The sequence below is a fragment of the Syngnathus scovelli genome, unplaced genomic scaffold (genome assembly GCF_024217435.2).
Source record: "Syngnathus scovelli strain Florida unplaced genomic scaffold, RoL_Ssco_1.2 HiC_scaffold_27, whole genome shotgun sequence".
In the NCBI taxonomy this organism is placed as follows: domain Eukaryota; kingdom Metazoa; phylum Chordata; class Actinopteri; order Syngnathiformes; family Syngnathidae; genus Syngnathus; species Syngnathus scovelli.
Window position 1 is genome coordinate 1,842,501 of NW_026061362.1, and position 7,500 is coordinate 1,850,000.

The 7,500-nt window shown below is 57.4% G+C and overlaps 2 non-coding genes and 1 pseudogene across 2 annotated transcripts; all 3 read left to right on the plus strand.

Annotated features, from left to right (window-relative positions):
• The first annotated feature begins 2,944 nt into the window (after positions 1–2,944).
• Positions 2,945–3,063, plus strand: LOC125993256 (5S ribosomal RNA). Its single transcript, XR_007490086.1, has one exon. It is a non-coding gene; the product is annotated as a 5S ribosomal RNA (ribosomal RNA).
• Positions 3,064–3,943: 880 nt separating this feature from the next.
• On the plus strand, positions 3,944–4,062 carry LOC125993224 (5S ribosomal RNA; annotated as a pseudogene).
• Positions 4,063–4,903: 841 nt separating this feature from the next.
• LOC125993291 (5S ribosomal RNA) lies at positions 4,904–5,022 on the plus strand. Its single transcript, XR_007490120.1, has one exon. It is a non-coding gene; the product is annotated as a 5S ribosomal RNA (ribosomal RNA).
• The last annotated feature ends 2,478 nt before the right edge of the window (positions 5,023–7,500 follow it).

Consider the following 7,500-nt stretch of genomic DNA (forward strand, 5'->3'; position numbering starts at 1 on the left):
GATGTGCCGGGCGGGTGCGCGAGCTCGCCGGCCGCTGGAAGTCGAATGAGGCGCCGCGACCACCTCCGCGGTGCTTATAAACAGCCGATCCGCTCGCGGGGGCTATTTTCGGCCACTTGGCTCGTGCGCACGGCCTCCCGGATGTGCCGGGCGGGTGCGCGAGCTCGCCGGCCGCTGGAAGTCGAATGAGGCGCCGCGACCACCTCCGCGGTGCTTATAAACAGCCGATCCGCTCGGCCGGGGCTATTTTCGGCCACTTGGCTCGTGCGCACGGCCTCCCGGATGTGCCGGGCGGGTGCGCGAGCTCGCCGCCCGCCGGAAGTCGAATGAGGCGCCGCGACCACCTCCGCGGTGCTTATAAACAGCCGATCCGCTCGGCGGGGGCTATTTTCGGCCACTTGGCTCGTGCGCACGGCCTCCCGGATGTGCCGGTCGTGTGCGCGAGCTCGCCGGCCGCTGGAAGTCGAATGAGGCGCCGCGACCACCTCCGCGGTGCTTATAAACAGCCGATCCGCTCGGCGGGGGCTATGTTCGGCCACTTGGCTCGTGCGCACGGCCTCCCGGATGTGCCGGGCGGGTGCGCGAGCTCGCTGGCCGCTGGAAGTCGAATGAGGCGCCGCGACCACCTCCGCGGTGCTTATAAACAGCCGATCCGCTCGGCGGGGGCTATTTTCGGCCACTTGGCTCGTGCGCACGGCCTCCCGGATGTGCCGGGCGGGTGCGCGAGCTCGCCGGCCGCTGGAAGTCGAATGAGGCGCCGCGACCACCTCCGCGGTGCTTATAAACAGCCGATCCGCTCGGCGGGGGCTATTTTCGGCCACTTGGCTCGTGCGCACGGCCTCCCGGATGTGCCGGGCGGGTGCGCGAGCTCGCCGGCCGCTGGAAGTCGAATGAGGCGCCGCGACCACCTCCGCGGTGCTTATAAACAGCCGATCCGCTCGGCGGGGGCTATTTTCGGCCACTTGGCTCGTGCGCACGGCCTCCCGGATGTGCCGGGCGGGTGCGCGAGCTCGCCGACCGCTGTAAGTCGAATGAGGCGCCGCGACCACCTCCGCGGTGCTTATAAACAGCCGATCCGCTCGGCGGGGGCTATTTTCGGCCACTTGGCTCGTGCGCACGGCCTCCCGGATGTGCCGGGCGGGTGCGCGAGCTCGCCGGCCGCTGGAAGTCGAATGAGGCGCCGCGACCACCTCCGCGGTGCTTATAAACAGCCGATCCGCTCGGCGGGGGCTATTTTCGGCCACTTGGCTCGTGCGCACGGCCTCCCGGATGTGCCGGGCGGGTGCGCGAGCTCGCCGCCCGCCGGAAGTCGAATGAGGCGCCGCGACCACCTCCGCGGTGCTTATAAACAGCCGATCCGCTCGGCGGGGGCTATTTTCGGCCACTTGGCTCGTGCGCACGGCCTCCCGGATGTGCCGGGCGGGTGCGCGAGCTCGCCGGCCGCTGGAAGTCGAATGAGGCGCCGCGACCACCTCCGCGGTGCTTATAAACAGCCGATCCGCTCGGCGGGGGCTATTTTCGGCCACTTGGCTCGTGCGCACGGCCTCCCGGATGTGCCGGGCGGGTGCGCGAGCTCGCCGCCCGCCGGAAGTCGAATGAGGCGCCGCGACCACCTCCGCGGTGCTTATAAACAGCCGATCCGCTCGGCGGGGGCTATTTTCGGCCACTTGGCTCGTGCGCACGGCCTCCAGGATGTGCCGGGCGGGTGCGCGATCTCGCCGGCCGCTGGAAGTCGAATGAGGCGCCGTGACCACCTCCGCGGTGCTTATAAACCGCCGATCCGCTCGGCGGGGGCTATTTTCGGCCACTTGGCTCGTGCGCACGGCCTCCCGGATGTGCCGGGCGGGTGCGCGAGCTCGCCGGCCGCTGGAAGTCGAATGAGGCGCCGCGACCACCTCCGCGGTGCTTATAAACAGCCGATCCGCTCGGCGGGGGCTATTTTCGGCCACTTGGCTCGTGCGCACGGCCTCCCGGATGTGCCGGGCGGGTGCGCGAGCTCGCCGGCCGCTTGAAGTCGAATGAGGCGCCGCGACCACCTCCGCGGTGCTTATAAACAGCCGATCCGATCGGCGGGGGCTATTTTCGGCCACTTGGCTCGTGCGCACGGCCTCCCGGATGTGCCGGGCGGGTGCGCGAGCTCGCCGGCCGCTGGAAGTCGAATGAGGCGCCGCGACCACCTCCGCGGTGCTTATAAACAGCCGATCCGCTCGGCGGGGGCTGTTTTCGGCCACTTGGCTCGTGCGCACGGCCTCCCGGATGTGCCGGGCGGGTGCGCGAGCTCGCCGGCCGCTGGAAGTCGAATGAGGCGCCGCGACCACCTCCGCGGTGCTTATAAACAGCCGATCCGCTCGGCCGGGGCTATTTTCGGCCACTTGGCTCGTGCGCACGGCCTCCCGGATGTGCCGGGCGGGTGCGCGAGCTCGCCGGCCGCGATCTCCTCCGCGGTGCTTATAAACAGCAGCATGCGCACGGCCTCCCAGAATTTGAACACATTTCGTCAATAAATTTCGCATATTGAATTTTGAAGTTTAATATAATGCAACAATTGAGCTCGACTTAAACAAAGGATATATCATAAAATCGTAAATTTCCGTCGAATTTTAGGGGGTCGACTTATACACCGAGTCGACCTGTACACCGGCAAATACGGTAAATACGATTAAATAAAATGATACGACTGGCATAAAAACAAATATAAACCACATAAAAATAAAAGTCACCATTACGTTGAATTATTGGGAGCACCGAGCTTGTTTCTCAGAAACGAGCCGGTCCCATCCAGGCGTAATCGGAGACAATGAAACCCGAAGTGGTTAAGGTTTGTCTTTTAATGCAGGATGCTTGGTCTCCATGTGCCGAAGCAGTTTTGAAGGCTTCATTGGCTCGCTCGCTAGTTTCAGGGGCGATTGTGTCTATAAAATGCAAAATGTTGGGTCACCTCACGGCTTACGGCCATACTACCCTGAGAACGCCCGATCTCGTCCGATCTCGGAAGCTAAGCAGGGTCGGGCCTGGTTAGTACTTGGATGGGAGACCGCCTGGGAATACCAGGTGCTGTAAGCTTTTTCTTTTTCTTATGTGCACTTCAATCGTTTAAGAAGCAATTTTTTACAACACCCATCACGAATGGCATCCGGAAACAGCAAGCCTAATTTAAACTCCGACATTGAAACTATAACACGAGTTTGAAAGCTATATTATGTGGTGACATCCACAGCATTGTAGTTAAATTTTTTACCGCTAGAGAGCAGACTATGTACAGTGAGCATGGCTCCCTGTGAACTCAAAGCAGCAGGCTTGACTTGTAAAAGAACCCAACACAACACTTCCATGAAGTAATTGTACTAAGTTCATTTTGTTTTTCCTTATTTAATCACTTCACTGGTTTCTTTTATATCAAACAAATTGTTTTAGGTTATTCACCTGACATGTTGATCCATCAGCTGATAAAGACGCGTCACCATCACATCTGTGACACTCTGATGAAGGCGGAAGAAACCGCCGAAACATGTCAGGTGAATAACCTAAAACAATTTGTTTGATATAAAAGAAACCAGTGAAGTGACTTCCATGAAGTGTTTTTAAACTTTTCAAGGCATTTATTTTGATTCAGCAAAATGCAGGTCGCAACGGCAAATTCGTGCTACCGCATAAAAAGCTGTCAATAACTTTTCATGATAGCCATGTTTCCAGAAAACACCAAAAGCCTTGGAAGAAAGCCTGTTTCGGCCCTGGTTGTAAAAAAAACAAAAAAAAAAAAAACAAAAGGGAAGGGTGACCGTCCGGGAATACCAGGTGCTGAAAGCCTTTTTTTTTTTTTTTTTTTTTCCCCACGTCAATTGTGAAAGGAAACTTTTACCACAGCCATCAAGTCCCGCCGCTGCTTGGCATGGTTTCAGGGGCGATTGTGTCTATAAAATGAAAAATTCTGAGCGGTCTCACGGCTTACGGCAATACTACCCTGAGAGCGCCCGCTCTCGTCCGACCTCGGAGGCTAAGCAGGGTCGGGCCTGGTTAGTACTTGGATGGGAGACCGCCTGGAAATACCATTTACCGTAAGCTTTTTTTTTTTTTTTTTTTCTTATGTGCACTTCAATCGTTTAAGCCAAGAACTTTTTACAGCACCCATCACGAATGGCATTCGGAAACTGCAAGCCTAGTTTGAACTCCGACACTGAAACTACAACACGAGTTTAAAACCTACATTGTGTGGCGACAGCCATAGCATTGCAGTTCACGTTTTTACCGCTAGAGGACAGACTATGTACAGTGAATAAAGAGCATGGCTCCCTGTGAACTCAAAGCAGCAGTCTTTACTTGTAAAAGAACCCAGCACAACACATTGCGCTTCCATGTAGTGTTTTTACCTTTTTCATGACATTTATTTTGATACAGCCAAATGCAGGTTTTGTGCACTTCACTTTTCCGTTGGGCATTCGCGTAGAACCCTATTCCAGTTACGGCCAGATTCTTTTAGACTAGTGGTCCCCAAACTTTCTTGCGCCACGGACCGGCTACGCGTCAGAAATATTTTTGCGGACCTGCCTTTATATATATAAATAAACAATAAATCTATACAAATAAATACTACATTTATAATAAATATATATAAATAGGATTAAATAAAATGATACGACTGGCATAAAAACAAATATAAACCACATAAAAATAAAAGTCACCATTACGTTGAATTATTGGGAGCACCGAGCTTGTTTCTCAGAAACGAGCCGGTCCCATCCAGGCGTAATCGGAGACAATGAAACCCGAAGTGGTTAAGGTTTGTCTTTTAATGCAGGATGCTTGGTCTCCATGTGCCGAAGCAGTTTTGAAGGCTTCATTGGCTTGCTCGCTAGTTTCAGGGGCGATTGTGTCTATAAAATGCAAAATGTTGGGTCACCTCACGGCTTACGGCCATACTACCCTGAGAACGCCTGATCTCGTCTTATCTCGGAAGCTAAGCAGGGTCGGGCCTGGTTAGTACTTGGATGGGAGACTGCCTGGGAATACCAGGTGCTGTAAGCTTTTTCTTTTTCTTATGTGCACTTCAAGCTCTTTTTTTTTTTTTTTTTTCTTCTTATGTGCACTTCAATCGTTTAAGCCAAGACCTTTTTACAACACCCATCACGAATGGCATTCGGAAACTGCAAGCCTAGTTTGAACTCCGACACTGAAACTACAACAAGAGTTCAAAACCTCTATGTACAGTGAATAAAGAGCATGGCTCCCTGTGAACTCAAAGCAGCAGTCTTTACTTGTAAAAGAACCCAGCACAACACATTGCGCTTCCATGTAGTGTTTTTACCTTTTTCATGACATTTATTTTGATACAGCCAAATGCAGGTTTTGTGCACTTCACTTTTCCGTTGGGCATTCGCGTAGAACCCTATTCCAGTTACGGCCAGATTCTTTTAGACTAGTGGTCCCCAACCTTTCTTGCGCCACGGACCGGCTACGCGTCAGAAATATTTTTGCGGACCTGCCTTTATATATATAAATAAACAATAAATCAATATAAATAAATACTACATTTATAATAAGTATATATACCGTATTTGCAGGTGTATTGGTCGACCTTTTTCGATCCAAAATCGACCGAAAAAAATCGACCTCGACTTATACACCGAGTCATAAAATTTAACTTCGTATTCATCGCTTCAAATGTGATGGTAACCAAGGCCGTTTCTCATGCATCTCATTGTGCGTTGCACTTAGAAAATTTGAACCGGGCGGCGTGCGCGAGTGCGCGGCCCGCTGGAAGTCGAATGAGGCGCCGCGACCACCTCCGCGGTGTTTATAAACCGCCGATCCGCTCGGCGGGGGCTATTTTCGGCCACTTGGCTCGTGCGCACGGCCTCCCGGATGTGCCGGGCGGGTGCGCGATCTCGCCGGCCGCTGGAAGTCGAATGAGGCGCCGCGACCACCTCCGCGGTGCTTATAAACAGCCGATCCGCTCGGCGGGGGCTATTTTCGGCCACTTGGCTCGTGCGCACGGCCTCCCGGATGTGCCGGGCGGGTGCGCGAGCTCGCCGGCCGCTGGAAGTCGAATGAGGCGCCGCGACCACCTCCGCGGTGCTTATAAACAGCCGATCCGCTCGGCGGGGGCTATTTTCGGCCACTTGGCTCGTGCGCACGGCCTCCCGGATGTGCCGGGCGGGTGCGCGAGCTCGCCGGCCGCTGGAAGTCGAATGAGGCGCCGCGACCACCTCCGCGGTGCTTATAAACAGCCGATCCGCTCGGCGGGGGCTATTTTCGGCCACTTGGCTCGTGCGCACGGCCTCCCGGATGTGCCGGGCGGGTGCGCGAGCTCGCCGACCGCTGTAAGTCGAATGAGGCGCCGCGACCACCTCCGCGGTGCTTATAAACAGCCGATCCGCTCGGCGGGGGCTATTTTCGGCCACTTGGCTCGTGCGCACGGCCTCCCGGATGTGCCGGGCGGGTGCGCGAGCTCGCCGGCCGCTGGAAGTCGAATGAGGCGCCGCGACCACCTCCGCGGTGCTTATAAACAGCCGATCCGCTCGGCGGGGGCTATTTTCGGCCACTTGGCTCGTGCGCACGGCCTCCCGGATGTGCCGGGCGGGTGCGCGAGCTCGCCGGCCGCTGGAAGTCGAATGAGGCGCCGCGACCACCTCCGCGGTGCTTATAAACAGCCGATCCGCTCGGCGGGGGCTATTTTCGCCCACTTGGCTCGTGCGCACGGCCTCCCGGATGTGCCGGGCGGGTGCGCGGGCTCGCCGGCCGCTGGAAGTCGAATGAGGCGCCGCGACCACCTCCGCGGTGCTTATAAACAGCCGATCCGCTCGGCGGGGGCTATTTTCGGCCACTTGGCTCGTGCGCACGGCCTCCCGGATGTGCCGGGCGGGTGCGCGAGCTCGCCGGCCGCTGGAAGTCGAATGAGGCGCCCGACCACCTCCGCGGTGCTTATAAACAGCCGATCCGCTCGGCGGGGGCTATTTTCGGCCACTTGGCTCGTGCGCACGGCCTCCCGGATGTGCCGGGCGGGTGCGCGAGCTCGCCGGCCGCTGGAAGTCGAATGAGGCGCCGCGACCACCTCCGCGGTGCTTATAAACAGCCGATCCGCTCGGCGGGGGCTATTTTCGGCCACTTGGCTCGTGCGCACGGCCTCCCGGATGTGCCGGGCGGGTGCGCGAGCTCGCCGCCCGCCGGAAGTCGAATGAGGCGCCGCGACCACCTCCGCGGTGCTTATAAACAGCCGATCCGCTCGGCGGGGGCTATTTTCGGCCACTTGGCTCGTGCGCACGGCCTCCAGGATGTGCCGGGCGGGTGCGCGATCTCGCCGGCCGCTGGAAGTCGAATGAGGCGCCGTGACCACCTCCGCGGTGCTTATAAACCGCCGATCCGCTCGGCGGGGGCTATTTTCGGCCACTTGGCTCGTGCGCACGGCCTCCCGGATGTGCCGGGCGGGTGCGCGAGCTCGCCGGCCGCTGGAAGTCGAATGAGGCGCCGCGACCACCTCCGCGGTGCTTATAAACAGCCGATCCG